Consider the following 16,712-nt stretch of genomic DNA (forward strand, 5'->3'; position numbering starts at 1 on the left):
GTACATTTGCGTGTCATTTATTTAAATAATGTTCTAATCATGTATTTCGTTAGAATTCCTGTACTGATCATGTTTTTATGTCAATTTCAGATAGTTCGATTAGAGCAGTGATTTGGGAGCAGTTGGATGCACGTTTAGAGCTTAAAATGGAGCTTGGAACTTATGAAGGATCATGAGGAATTCTTGGAAGTTGTTTTGGTCAAGAAGAAATTTGATCTAATTGATCACACGAAGATAGAGTCTGCAATATGAAGCTAAAGGATGTTGCTGATAGCTTTGACCCCCTGTCAATATTTTGACCATATCTCATGAACCATAACTCTGATTTATGCGATTGAAAATGTTCTAAAAAGTAGATGAAATTTCGGACTTCTTAGGCAAAACATACGATCGCAACTCTTTTCCATGAATCGAAAATTTTATTGCAATTTGTGTTCTGAGGTCTTTTAGTGCCAAAAATTCATCTGGAAGTGAAAACTCAAAACATACGATCGCAACCTATGTAATGCGATCGAACTTTGCCAAAAAGTGTCGAAATAGCTTCCTACCGTGACGCGTTTTCTTGAAAACCTACGATCGCAGCCTCAATACATGCGATCACATGTTTGGAGAATCTTGTTCCATAAACTTCCACCTTGAGTATAAATACAACCCTCATAATCAGTTGTAAGGGTTGGACGATTCCAGATGAAGAAAACCACTTCTGAAGGTGATTTTTGAATTCTTTCAGCAACTTTTGAAGATCTGAAGGCTGCGAATCATCACACACATTTAATTTATCTAGATTATTCAGTAAATGTTTCTTTTATCTAGTTTTATTTTGTTTTTGGCCATGTCTGGCTAAACTTTAGTTTTCGTTTTTTTGCAAAGACTAGTACTTTTCATGTGATTAGTTTTCAAATTTGATTTTCGTTTTGTGTTTCTATCTAGATTTTTCAGTTTTGAGATTAATGAATGTTTGGTTTTAAATTCTTGTTAGTCTGATCACCTATATAGGGTTTTATCATTCCAGTTAATTAGTTACTATAATCCGCAATTGTTCTTGTCAACTGGTAAAAAGTAACAAATATCAGATTGGTTCCGTTTTGGGATTTAACTCTGTTATAAACTGTAAAAATCATACATTTACTCTTCCAAGCTTGTGAGAAATATTGAGTATTGCTAGTAATTTTACAAAGAACTTAACACATTTTTTCTGATTTAACTAAGAGCTTGTTTAATTGAATAGTAAAAAGTTAGGGTTAATTCAAAGAGCTTGTTTTGATTAACTAATTTAGGTAAAAGAGAAATTACTAGAGCTTGTTAGTTTTTCTCAATACCAGCTTAGATAGAACGCATCTCAAATAATCAGATCTGGGTTAGTTGCATGAGTAGGAAAATCGCAACAGAACTGAAACCACATTTATTATTGATTTTCGTTTATTTTAATATCACTAGATTTTTTATTTTTTATTTTAACTCAAATCCCCTTTTTATATTTTCTATTTCTTGACTAGAATGTGCCTGATGCACAAAGGCATTGACCATTAGGCTGTGTCCCTGAGGATTCGAGCCTGCTTCCCTGTGTTATATTTTTCGTGTAACCATCAGTGATAATTTATTTTTTTAATACGCGCATGACAACATGTTAACAATTAGGCATAAACATTTTTCCTTGGTCGGAGAGTATAGATTACGTATAGTCATCTGACACTGATCCGAGAGTATGGATTAGGAATAAACATTTTTCGTTAGTCTGAGAGTATGTACTAGGCGTAGTCAATCATTCCTGATTCGAGAGTATGGATTAGACATAATTATTTATTCTTGATCCGAGAGTAGGGATTAGGTGAAACCATTCATTTCTGAATCCGAGAGTATGGACTATGTGAGGACCGGTAAGATGGGGTAAATTGCTTATGAGAGAGAGATATTTGTATATTAATAGTTTTAAGATATATATATATATATATATATATATATATATATATATATATATATATATATATATATATAATAACATCGTGGGATTGAAATCCCCATGTATCCAGGTTTCCCAACGTGACCCACTCAGTTTCTTTGTATCATAGGTATTTGACGTTTGGGCCTGAAAAGAGAATAAAGAAGATATAGCTCTTATAAAACCATAAATTTTCAAACAAATTTTTTTCATTTAAAATCACATAATTCTTATAACACATTTCACAAAATCTCATTTATTCAATTTACAAAACGCGACTCCATAACATAAAAGACCGGTGCCTTCCCGCGATCCTGAGAAAGACCTGAAACACATATCACATAACATGGTAAGCACGAAGCTTAGCGAGTTCCCCAAAATACCACACACAACTCATTAGCCACTCGAGGCTATAACATAAAAGACCCTCCTGTCAATGTGTCTCAGTGGGACCCTCCGGTCCTAACTTAGTAAGCATAAAATAATACACAACATAAATCACATAGACATAATGCAGGATATCAAAGTACTCAATATAAACACATAAGACCCTTCGGTCATACAAAAATTACCACTCTAGGTAAAGTATAGTGAGAAGACTCACCTCAGATGATGAACAACCCCTATAAACGCTGCTGTTGCGCACCAACCTCTATCTTTGCCAAACCCACAATTAAACCAATTAGGAACTAAGTCCAAACTCTCACTTATTAGGTCTAAAGGTAGTCCACTAACCAGCCCATCAATAATCTAAAACCCATTGGGCCCACCAAGGCCTAATAATAAATGGGCTCTATCGAGGCCTAACTCTCAAATCTAAATGGCAAGCCCAACTCTCAAGGGCCCAAAGCACACACACACACACACACATATATATATATATATATATATATATATATATATATATATATATTCCTCTGGTCCAAAACTCTATTGCAACAAGCCCAAACTCCAGGCCCAACACTCAAGGCCCAAAATGAGACTTAGCCCAAAAGTCCACAGTGAGGTTACGTGGGGCGTACCTCTCTTGGTACGCTCAGCATACTCATGAATCCAAATTGGCCATTGGGGACAGTTGGTCAGTACGCGGGGCGTACTGGGATTACACACAACGTACGACCCAACTTCACTCTTTCTACTCATTTGGTCTTAATCAGTTAAGACCTTGGATCTATCAAAGATCTGGAATCCCTAATAGCTCTTACTCCATAAAGTTAGTGATTTTAAGCCTTGGCATGGCTGATAAAGTCACAAACACACACAACTCTCACTCTTCTATCACACAATGCTCATATCTCATGCATGGCTTGATTTCAACGTCCAAGTCTTGATGTTTATGACATTACACCACTAAATACACTAAAAGGGGTTGATCAAAGTCTCTGGAGCTCAATATATCATAAAGTCTCAAACTTTTGGGACAAAACTCTAAAATACTCTACTAAGATGCACAAATCAAAAGAGTGAGAAAGCTTGAAGCTTTATACCTTTATATGAAGCTCCCAACATAGATATGCTCAGATCCAAGGGCGTGGATTCTCACTCCTTCTTCTCCAAATCTTCTTCTTCAATCCAAGAACACACAAAAACACTCAAAGGCTCTCAAATGCACTCACAAGCTCCATAAACGAAGGTTTGGGGTTAAAGAGGGTTTGCAATCTGAGGATGGTGGCCAGGAATGAGGCCATCTCATTCCTTATATAGGGACACCCCTCAACTAGGGTTTTCATTCAGTGCCTAGTACGCCCAACGTACCCTCTGGTATGCCCAACATACTAGGTGGCTCCGCTTAAGAGTCACACACATGAGTACGCTAAGCGTATACATACATACGCCCAGCGTACTCATCTGCCACATTTATCAAATAAGGGACTTATCCTGCCAAAACTTCAAACTTCATAGCTTCCTCGACATAAATCTGATTAAAATGAACCTCATACCCACATAAAGGTGTCGAGATGCCCCACGCTTCTAGTAACTCGTAGCAACCCCGGGGCTTCCTCATGCCTGGGTTGCAGGCCACAAACCCTAATCTCAGACGATCCGAAACAGGATGTTACAACTCTTTAGTATATTGAGATTTTGTAAGTCTCTGTTTATGCTTATGTTTTTGATACCGGTTATGGCATCCCCAGCCTTATTAAATCAATGGAAACATTTCTTCGGAAATACTTTTGCGGGACCAAATTCTGCATTAATGAATAAGCTTTGTATTAAATAATCTTAAATAAAAAGTTCTATAATGACCATGGAATTGGGGATTTCACGGTTTGTATAGGAGCATTAGTTTAAGCGAACCCGGAAATTTAAGGAATTTTATAGACTTAAACTTATAATGCTAAACAATGATTATGAGATGAGTGTCTATTTTTTCAGGTTGTATACCTAAATTGACAAAGAATTAGAATACTTTATGTAATGTGCCTTAATTGCTATTATATGCTAAATGATTTATCACATGCCTTAGATTGCCTATCTAAGTTGTTATTACTTGATTAGATTTAAGGTCTGTTGCTGACCTTGAATTAGGAAATTTTATGTGTTTAGGTTTCTAAACGTTTAATTACGATATTAGAACTAGTATATAACTTTTCAGAGTGATAAGGAGAATTACCCGTCTAAAACCTTCCCTATCTATATTCTCGTCTCTGTAGACTGAACGCCTGTTTTGGTGTATAGAACATCATGATAAGGAATCATAGTTGACTGAGAAAATGGAGGAAATGAGAAGGCTTACGATAGTGAATGATACCTATCAGAAGATATCGTAAAGAATGGTATATCTTCTTTATAATACATCTGATAAATAATATGTCTGGTATGGGAGAAGTAGACATTCGATTGGTGGAAGGATATAACTTTTGCTGTAAATCCATGAATTCGACCCATCGTCTGGCGTTTCAACCTTCGACCAAGTTGAACCAAATTGCTATTAAAGATACACATGGAATAAATGTTAACGGAGTCTAAGAAAATTTGTTATGCTTGTTTGGACACATTCGTATGTGTTAAATTGTTGTGTGAAATTTGGGTATAAGAACTTGGGGACTGTGAGGCAATTCTTGGGATGAGTATGAGTAGGTGTGCAAGGTAGTAGATGCCTATACTACTGGAAGCATATGACTCACACTTGGATCAGGAAGGGTCATAAGGTACCAAAGTACTAGTAATTGATTTCGTTTTGAACGTTTCTGTCGTTACCATCGTTTCGGTAATGACTAAAGAAAATGATTGTTACTCCGACCCTAGTGGTCATACCAAATCGATTCTGGATAAGATTATTCTTAAAAATAAGTTATAGAGAACCATGTTCGATATAGCATCTGACTTCAGCTAGAAAATTGAAGGAAACGATAACTGAAGCGGTCAATAGAAGTATCACAGTCGCCGTTAAGGCTAAAAGAGCTTGTAGCTCGAAGTGCTATGTGCTATAAAGTGATTATATCACATTAGAACATGAATGAAAGGTATCTTCCATTCTAGAGTCTGACTCAAAGAGACCTGAATCTATCATTGCATCGTCCGATAAGAGGTCATTAGAACATCACCTATTGGTCTGTTACGATAGTCAAAGTAGATGGAACAGGAGTTTTCGATGAAGATCAAATGTGGGATGGGTACAAGATTTAGCACCACCAAAAGTCAAAAAGTCTAAGAGTTGGAAACTCTATAGAAAAGACGTAGGAATTACAATTATTGCCCTCAAGAGTTGGAATCTCTATATAAAAGAGTTGGAAACCTTCCCTTTGACAGCATCCACTAATTCAGAACTTAATTTGAAAGCCATATTTCGACCCTGACGTTTTCGGGATGCTGCTAATAAACAACAAATGACAAGTGCTTTTCCTTATGTGGATACTATTTCAATGGGAACTTGCTGAGTCGATCCACCTACACGTCTTGCTTTTACTGCTATACCCGGAGTTACTCCATGTATTGCTTGACGTAAAACAGATAGTGGATTTGTTTCTGTCTTTTGTTGAATCTTTTTCACGGCTCGATAGATAATTTGATAAGCCAATGATTTTTTTCCGCGTTTCACGAAAAAAATAGTATTAACACTAAACGTCTTCAATGCATGACATTATAATTAACACTAAAAAATATTCAATATATATATATATATATATATATATATATATATATATATATATTCTTATTTACCTAGCTTTTATAGATTTTTTAAAGACTAACACTTATATTTATTAAAGCTTTTAAATTTGATCCATAACTTGTTATTAATATAACAGTAGAAATATATATATATATATATATATATATATATATATATATATATATATATATATATATATATATATATATATATATATATATATATTGGCAGAAATGGTCCCTGCACTTTGCTCCTCATTTTTTACATATTTTGATATTTTTGGTCATTGCAATCAATATTTTTATACTTTTTAGGAACCTTTTTAATATTTAAAGTTTGGACACAAAATTAATATATATATATATATATATATATATATATATATATATATATATATTAAAGATATGAAGCTGATGAATAGTAAACTTGACATATTTTTGGCAGAAATGGTCTCTGCACTTTGCTCCTCATTCTTTACCTATTTTGATATTTTGGTCCTTGCAATCAATATTTTTATACTTTTGAGGAACCTTTTAATATTTAAAGTTTGGCCACAAAACTTTAACAGTTTGACAACTTTGATCCCTTTTTTAAAAATTTGCTATTTCCTACCCCTTTAATTCTTTAACCGTTTTGAAACTTCTGATCCTTGCAGTCAAATTTTTACATTTTTTTCATAAAAACATGAAAAAAACGGTCCGGGGCAAACTCCAGACTTTTCATCCTGACACTTTCTACGTTTGCCATATTTATCGATTCGGAAACAATATTGAAAGCTTCTGACCCCCGCTACGCGGGGTAACCTTTCTAGTTATATTATTAGAAATTCATAACGAAAATTGATTATTCGTATATAAATATTTATCATATTATTGAAGCAATCATTTGCATTAAATAAAATTAAATTAAATTTAACACAAAATTAAAATAAACATCATACATTCATTTTTAAAATATTTTACATGCATTTAAATAAATACTACATATTTATGAATTGATATTATTTTTTGATAAATTATAATTATATAAGAAATAAACTAAAAACATGTAAGTTCAAAATTGAGAGACTAAATTGTACTGATAAACTTTAACACTATATTTATTAGTTAGTGTTGATAAATAATGTAATACTATATTTAGTGTTATATTACTATGGACGTGTTTGACACAATGTATTTTGAAGCTTCTAGCGTTTAATAAAATGTTCCGTTTTGAATAAAAAATCTCATTTGACCATATAAGATTTTAGAGTTTAGTTTAAACAAAACGCTCCAAATTTAAAAGTTATCTCACGAAGCATTTAACAAAACGCTACCAGTAGTAACTATCTGCTAACAACTAGTTTTGCGGAACACGCCCTATATATAGTGTTAAATTTAGTGTAGGATTGTAGTATAATGTAACTTTTAGTATAAAAATATAATTTTAATGTAGAGTAATTCCCTAACCATTAAAATGATAATTCATTTGTAGCATCATTTATAAAACCATTCAAGAAAGTGATTTTTTTTTCTTTTTCTTTAGATTTTAATAGGTCAAAAACATATGATTTTTCATTTAAGATATAATATATCACTATAAAATTCAAACTACTTTATTTACATCAACCAAATATTTAAATTTTCTAATAAATATCTATGATAATAGATATTTTTATTTGATGATATGTATATAAAAAAAATATAAAATTTCTAATTTCTTATCACATGGACATTGGTCGTAGAGGAGAACCATACTTAAATGGGCCCAGTGTTTGTTGGGAGAACTTAACATAACAATTAATTAAACCTAATCTGTTCATCTGTTGTGAAGTTAGGCAAAAGTGTATTGTATTATCACATTTTTTAACATAAAATCTCATAACAAATTTGATGTTTATTGTAAAAAAATTAGGACCTGCTACTATCAAAAACTGGATTGCAGAAGACTGTGTTTATATTTTGGTATATATCTATAGTATACACACAAAAAAACGTTACCTACGTAAAATAAAAAGTAACATATAAAAGATATACAATAACATGTAACAATGCGTTATATAATTATGCGAGTACATATAGCTGACACCACCCTACATCTCAAACAAAAAACACAAGAATAGACAGATAAAAAGATGTCGACATAGAGCTACGAAACTGTCATAGGGGTGTGATGCCTACAATAAGGATACGGTCATATTTCGGACCCCTACTTTTCCAAAAATATGATTTTGCGTTAAGATTTGAAACTGTTAACAATAGTACGCCACAGCCAAGTCATAGATGCTTGTATAGAAAAGAAATAAGTACAACTGCACATTAATAATGTACTTGTCTTTTTTAATTAATTTGTCATCGATTTAGTAGTTGATTGAATCATTTGTAGTATCACTTCATATTGGTGTAATATGAGTAGGAATGATCATATTAGTTTTGTGTACTTTTTGTTTATTTTGATAAAAGTTTTAAAATTACTATAAGTTTGGCCAAAGAAACTACTCGGTTAAACTTATCATATTTTCATATCAGTAAATCACGGTTTTGGTCCCTGTGGTTTACACATATCTGCATTTATAGTCTAAGTTTTAATTTTTGTATATGACTCATCCATGGGGTTTTTGAAAGTTGCATCGTTGGTCCTTGAGACTAATTTTGTTTGAAATGCTGCATTCAAGGAGATCTGCCCTTGAGGGTAAAATCATCTCTTCAAGGCACCTTTGCTCATAAGACATAACAGATTACCGAAAGCAACGATCCTAATTATACCTATGATTACACCATCACTCTACATTATAAAATTGATATTTTTTTTCCGAAAAACACCATTCACTTCTTTTGATAACTTTCCTTTGATCACTCTTCTTCATTCATATCATTAGAATAAGAAAAATCAAACGGAAAAAAACTGAAGGAATCAAGATGTTTCAACCCACAATGTGGACCATTCAAAGTTCATGAACTGATGTGGATGCTAAGGTCATTTACAACAAGATTCATGCACCTCTCTTTGTGCTTAGATACTTGAAAATAAGGGACTTTTGTTACCTTATATGCATTTTTTACAAAATATATTCTAAGGGGGTGTTTGGATAAAAATATTTTTAGCTTATTAGCTTATTGTTTATTGTTTATTGTGGTGGGAATAAGCAGTTTTTTAAAAAGTGTTTGGATTATCTTATTGTGGTGAGAATAAGCAATAAGCAATAAGCATTTTTAAGTGTTTGGCAAATAAAACAGCTTATATGGATAAAATGATCAAAAAGGGTTTCCTCTTATATGTTAACATATTTATAATAGCAAATAACAGCAACAACAATTGATGAAGAAAATCAACAATAATCACAGGACAATTTCTGGAACAAAAAAAAACACACACACAAACACAATCGTGAACAGCATGGTGCATCACCGATTAAAAAAAAAAGAAAAAAACACACACAAACAGGGGCATGACGGTTAAAAAAAAAAGAAAAAAAAACAATCATGTTGCATCACCGATCAAAAAAAAACAATCATGTTGCATCAAGAATGAAGAACAATCAATGGTTGCAGGGAAATATAGCAGGGAAGAACAGCATCACCGATCAAAAAAAAAAAGTTAACAGGATGGCAGGGAACGATAGCAGCAGAGAAAAAAAAAGAAAGAAAGAAAGATCAAGAACATACCTGATTGTCAATGGCCTCCAAGGACGATGGCCAAGGGAGAACAAGAATTGCGATCGGAAGCAACCACTGGTGAAGCAAACGATGGGAAATTGAAGGGTTTATGGGTTTTATGTATTGTTTATTGAAGGGTAATTCGGTAATTTCTGAATCATTAAAAATAAGCAATAAGCAATAAGCATTGCTTTCATAGCTTATTAAAATCAGCTTATTTTGCTTATTCCTACCATAATAAGCTGATTTTTTAAGCATCCTATCCAAACACTTAAATTAGCTTATTGCGGTGAGAATAAACAATAAGCAATAAGCTAATAAGCAGTCATTTTTTCCCTATCCAAACACCCCCTAAATCTTTTCACAATGAACATCAATCATGGTGAGTTATTCACTAAAGTTACATGAATAAAGTACTTAGATGGAAGGGTACCATATGCATACTATAAAGTTAGTTTTCCATCTTTTACCGCTTGCAAATGACTAAAATGTGATTAATTTGTCTAGGTAGTATATGGAACATCTTTCATTTGGTATTCTGCAACGGATCTTTCTATCGAATGTTGTTTCATAGCTAATTTGTTACCACATTTTCTATGGAATGTGTTTTTCATAGCAAACATAAGAATTTCTACGAAAACTGTTATCAAATAGAAATCCGTTGGTATATGTTACCGATAGTTTTATGGAAATAAAACATTCGTAGCAAATTTGCAATGATTTTCTTTTACGAAAATATGTTTTATTGTAATTCTGCTATAAAATTAAATATTGTGACTAATCTGTAGCGAAATTTCTAACATAATGAAATTACATAATTACTTTGCTATGAAAGTAGCATTCATATTGTGCTACAAAATTTATTTTCATTGCTTGTTTGCTATGAAAAAAAGCCTTGTTACATTGTTAGAAATTTCGTTACGAAATTAAATTTTATAGCAAAATTGCTAAGGAGTTCATATTCATAGCTATTTAGCTACGAAAATTTGCAACGAGAATAAAACTCGTGGAAGCTTGACTATGGAGTCAATATCCATTGCAACTTTTGTTATGAATTAATATTTTGTAGCTATTTAGCAACATATATTAGCTACAAAAATCAATTTCATAGATAAATTGCTATGAAGTAAATGACAATTGCCATTTTGCTACGAAATTAAATTTGTAACAATTTTTCTAATGAATTATACTTCATAGTTATGTTGCTACGAAGATTTGCTACAAAATCAATTCCGTAGCTATTTTGCTATGGAGTAAATTAACCGTTGATGTTTTGTTACGAATACTGTTAAAGAATGAAATTATGTTGATATTTTGACGAGTTCCATCTGATTTTGATACATTTTTGTGCCTAGGGGTTTAGGATTGAGGTCTAGGGGTTATAGCTTACAACGTATTGATTATAACCCTGAAATGTTACATTGTCTAGGTATTTGGTGGGATGTCAAGTCCACCAAGCAAATTATAGTCTTTTTCTTCCAAATAAAACATAATACAGTAGTAAAAAGGGGATCAATCCACAGGGAAATGATTGTATTCAATAACCAATGCAATCCAATAGAACAAATGTAATAAAACTAACTAACTACAATTAAACTAAAAATGGGGTTTTGTGATTGTTTGAAAACTAAAAGGCTTGAAGAATTAAAATACTTGCAATTAAGCAAGATGGTGAAATGCTCAAATATTAGAGAAAGTTGGTTAACTAAGGCAATTCAACACAATGAACATTTGTGTGTTTATCATTAGGATTTAATATGTAAGTTTATCATTCATCCCAAATTGGTTATAAAAAAGCATGATATGCCAAAAATTCCCCAAAGGTAGTATGGAGGTTGGAGAAGCCCACAACACATATTCTTAAGCAAAATCAAGGATTCAATTGAAGCAATTGAACCCAAGAAAATTGATTAGCCTTAAGAATGAAGGAACTCCTAATTTCTGGAGGATGTCAATGCTTACACATCCATAAAGGAGCCATGATTCATAAGCTAGAAATGATTTCTACCATCGTAAAGCCCTTGTTCTAAGAAAATTCAATGATTCATTGCTAAATCAAAGAAAGAAACCAACAATTGCTCATTCAAGTACCAAGCTCATGATCAAAGTATTAAACAAGTAAAAGAATTATAAACTAAGGATCAATAATATGTGATAAATAACAATAAAAAATGAATCATTAAAACCTCATAAATATCCAAGGGTTTTAGCCTAAGTTAACTAAAATAGAGAGATTAGCCACTCATGGCAACAAGACACTAATCTTAAAAGTATTTTAACATCAAGAAATTAGAAATTAATAAACGAATGAGAAGATGATTGTTCTAGCTCTCCAAAATCCCCTCTTAGATGCTTCAATGGTGAAAATTTAAAGTATGTGCTACAAGACCTAACCCTTAAGGTCAATGATGGACCAAATGAAAAAAATACCTCTAACTGTGTAGTTGTGCGGTTACCCGTGCAAATTTGCATGGGTGAAACCCTACCCTGACAAATAATGATGGAATATTATTGGTTCCTTTTCTCTACTACTCCATCCTACTACCTTAGATTTCTTTTTGTCCCCTCCACTCCTCACATGATTCAAAATGGACCAATCATCTTCAAGCTTCAATATGGATAGTCCAATCCCATTTTTACGAGCCCATGACCCATCCGAGTCTTCAACACACAAAGCAACAATGTTGAAGGACACATGAATGGTGAAGTTATGATAGAAGATATATGTGACCAATGTTGAAAGGAAAAGGTAGAATTTGAGTTCAATAAGGAGTAAATGTGAGGCAACAAATTTCCGTGAAGAAACAAATGAAACATCTTGCTACATGATGAAAATCATCTTGTGGTTTAACCTAATAAAATTCCCTCACTTCTTTTGAGGGGTAGATAGCTAGGAAGAAACAAGTTACAAGTGACGAGATCATTCAGACCTAACAAGATTTTGAAGTTGAGTTGAAACAAGTCCATGTGCTTTAAAGCTTCTTGTCATGGTATGTTGGGCTTGTAGGCCTAAGAAATGCATTAAATCATGAAATGAGATTTTGGTTTGACACGTAAAATAAAGTGAATAAAAGGGGATAGGGACAAAATTAAGGAAGTAAATAGATATTTGGATAGTATGGTACTCGATAGTAGACAAGGAATGATATACATGATTGGGTTATCTTATGGATAACGATGAAAGAAATCATCGTTATTATAAATTGACTTGAAGATCTTATTGAGGGAAAAGTGTAAGTTTTTTCGAATTTAGAGTAAGACCGTTGGGAAGAAAATTAAAATCATTAGTAGGAACTAAGTGATAAAACATAATGGAATGGAAGTTTAAAAGTAAACTTAAACTGGAACGTGTAATGCACTGTAGTGTAAATATCATGTTTTATGCATAAGGTCATAATGGAGTGCAATGGATTGAGAATGATAAGTATTGAAAATAAATTATAGAAATGAAATGGCATGGGTACCATAGTATGTTTTGACATGTAGTCCATGCGAGATGCTAGTATATCGACCTTGTAAATCGTGATTTAGTATGCATTCAGGCCAAGTTGAAGATGCTATGTTATGTTTGAGACTTTAATACTAGTGAAGATAAAAAAGGGCAAGATGAAAAGATATATCAGCAGATAAGTCTTGGTAGTGGCTTACTAATGGAATTAATAAAAAATGGAATGTTTGGTGATGTGCTTGAGCACAAAGGGACATACTTAGGCAAAACATAACCTAAGTATGGAAATAGACAAGTGTTGAATTAAAGGTTGAAAGGACCCAATAAGGCTTCTTACATACTTTAAACTTTGTTGTAATATGATGAGATTTTATCTCTTAAAATAATTGATACCATTGTTATAGTAATTTGTTAAAAGTTCAAAAAGGGGACAAAAAGGTAAAAGTGTCCAATATGGTTAATACCCCTTAATGATGTACTATTAATTATTAGAATGGATTAGATTTGTGAAAAAAGACCAAGGTGATATGGTCATCGAAGAAACTGAAGAGTGATGAGAATAAATCCTAACAAGATGGCACACGATGTAGTTCTGAGGACGAAATCATTTTAAGGAGTAGATAAATGTAACATCCTAAAATTTAAGACTAGCATCTAAACTTAATTAAGTAATTAAATAAAGGATGCTTTAAATAATTAAATCATTAAATGATAATCATATCATTAGTCGATATGAAGCTTAGAAAGTTAAAGGTTGAAATGTTAACATTTAAAAGTTAAGGAACCAAAAGTGCCACTTTGGAAAAGTATGTTTGACTAAGGGTTGACTCACCAAGGTTAAATGGATGAGAAAACTTAAGAGTGTGATGGAAATTAAAGGGCTCACTATGTCAATCCTTAAGTTAAAATAGAAAATAATGGGAATTAACAAGTTTTAGAGGGACTAAAGGTGACAGGTCTTGAAAAAGGAAGCTTCCTCTCACCTCACCTAGCTAGAAAATGTGTGGGAGGATCTAGATCTCCTCATTGGATATTTTTTCTTGATTGGAAACTCTCCCATGGTGTATTATGAATCTCTCAAGCTAGGGTTTTAAACTCCTCAAGTTTTATCAAAATGGAGCGACAATTGGATGGATGAAAGGCTTGTTAGGTATACACTCTTCTTCTCATAGCTCTATTTTTCAAGTTTGTCAATGGGGTAAAACCCCAAATTCGAAATTATCTTCATCTGTGGATTAGGTTTTGGTTTGCTAACCTCTATTGGGTTGGTTTGATGATTCTAATGTCAATCCAATCATCTCATTAATGGATTTGAGGATTTGGAGGATAACCACATAAACCCTAGAAACCCAAATTGGGGATATTGTAATTGATGATGAAACTGGATTGTATTCTATGACATAAATGTTGTTTGATGGAAACGAAATCAACTGGAATACTCAAACACATCCATGATGGTAGAATCATATATAAGTTAGGATTTAAATGGATTTGAAGACAATATGATGAAAACAATGACATCCTTTTTAGTTCAGCGATTGATGAGTAAATGAAGTTTATAATCATAAATGGATACTCTTGGAATGATTTGAAATCGAAAACATAAGAGGTTGCTTGATTCATAGATTAATAAATGGAGTTATTGACCATAAAGGCATTTTAGGAAAGATATTGATAAATGCGTAATGATTTACATCTAAGAAGTGAATGACATTAATTAACATGAATTGCCACTCTAGATATGTTATTAGAACATTAACAAGAAGGAATTCTAGTGAAGTTCTATCTCTAGTGATTGTTTTAGCCCAATGGTAATTTAGGACATGGAATGGAATCGATGATTCCATAGTTACATTAGGTACTTACAGTGAGATTGGTTGTGGTTTTATGTACTTGACAACGTTCATATGAGTGTTCAATAAGTTGGGAACAAGTTTTGGGAACCTTGGAATTTGCAATTTGAAAGTAGACTAGTTAAACTTTCATTTAAGCTTAAGGATCATCATACCATTAAAGGTTTTAATGAGAATTTAATGGATTAATTAGGATGTGTTTAGATTATAAAACACCTCCTAATTACGTGTGAGAACCTATACAAGTGGTGCCAAGTTAATTGGAAAGGGACTTCAAGAACTATACAAAGTACATGGCCGAAATGAAAAAAAACTACACATTTAGGAGTGCAGTAGGGTTCACCGTAGGGTTATAGTAAAACCTCCCACCGTTACGGTGAACTCTACTTTCATTATGGTGAAGATTGTTCCAAAAATCCATGTTGTTAAACTGCATGTTCTGAAACCTTCCCAAAACATTTTAAATATATATCGTTATCATATTAAAGCTTAGGAAAAGTTAAGAACCCTTGTAGGGGTATTTTGGTCATTTATTGACTTTTATCATGTTGTGTAGGTGGTATTTGAGAGTTTCACTCTAAGAGATGAACTAGAAGAACACTAGCTAGCCTTCTTATGATTTAGGTGAGTACGTGTTGGCATTTTCCCATTTTGGGGTACATGGAAAAATGATTTTATGATAATGAAATACTAATAATTTGGTATATAAAACATTTTGAAATGAAAGTGTTAAATGATTTTTGAAAAGTATGTTTTGAAATAATGCCTTGAAGGCAAGAACGTTTTTGAAAACAAAGAATGTTTTGGAAAAACGAATGTTAGATATGTGAAATTTAGGGTGTTATAACCGTGAACCAATTTAGTGGGAAATGGAGTTCCGAAAACTAGACTTAATAGCCGGATTTCGATTAAGGTTTGTTTCCGGTTCGATTGGGTTCCACCGGGTCAAACTCTGATCCTTAGTGGGGTTGGGTAAGTTTTGGTTGGTGGGGTTGGTACCACATATGTTGTTTTAACAGTAAAAAATAAATAAAAGCGTTTTTTAAACTGCATGCTCAAAGTTAATGTAAGTTATATATATAATTAATCAGGTATATGTTTGCATTTCATGCATTGGGTAGCAAGCAATATAACTATGAAAAGTCTTAACATTATTTCAAGGGTATGTATTTTGTAGTCATGTTGAAAATTCTACATTTATGTGTTATTTTGGTTAGGACTATGTTGCATACTGAGTTATATTAATGCTACGTGGAAAAAAGGGGGATGGTAGAGTGGAAAATATGGACCGTGACTTAGAGCTTAAATCTTAGTGTTTGGGGATCATGAATTATGGATTATAACATATGGTTCATGGCAAAGGGTGTAGGAATTAAGGCTTAGGATATAACTTATGACTTATAGTTTGGAGCTTAGGGCTTATGGCTTAAGGTTTAGGGCTTAGCTGTTATGGATTAAGGTTTAAGGATTATGACATAGAGCTTATGGTTTTATGGATTATTGCTTATGCTTGACGAGTTAAAGATATGACTCAAGGCTTCAGTTTATGGCTTAAGGATTACACTATAAGCCATAAGGCATGATCTCCAAACATTCAGAGTTTTTAGCCAAGGTCTACCAAAATAGAGAGTTTAGCCACTCATGGCAATAGAACAATAATCACAAAAGTCTAATTGCATAAAGAAACTACCAATAACTTGGAAAGATGAAAAGAAATGAGTCT

The sequence above is a fragment of the Lactuca sativa genome, chromosome 6 (assembly GCF_002870075.4).
Source record: "Lactuca sativa cultivar Salinas chromosome 6, Lsat_Salinas_v11, whole genome shotgun sequence".
NCBI classification, from domain to species: domain Eukaryota; kingdom Viridiplantae; phylum Streptophyta; class Magnoliopsida; order Asterales; family Asteraceae; genus Lactuca; species Lactuca sativa.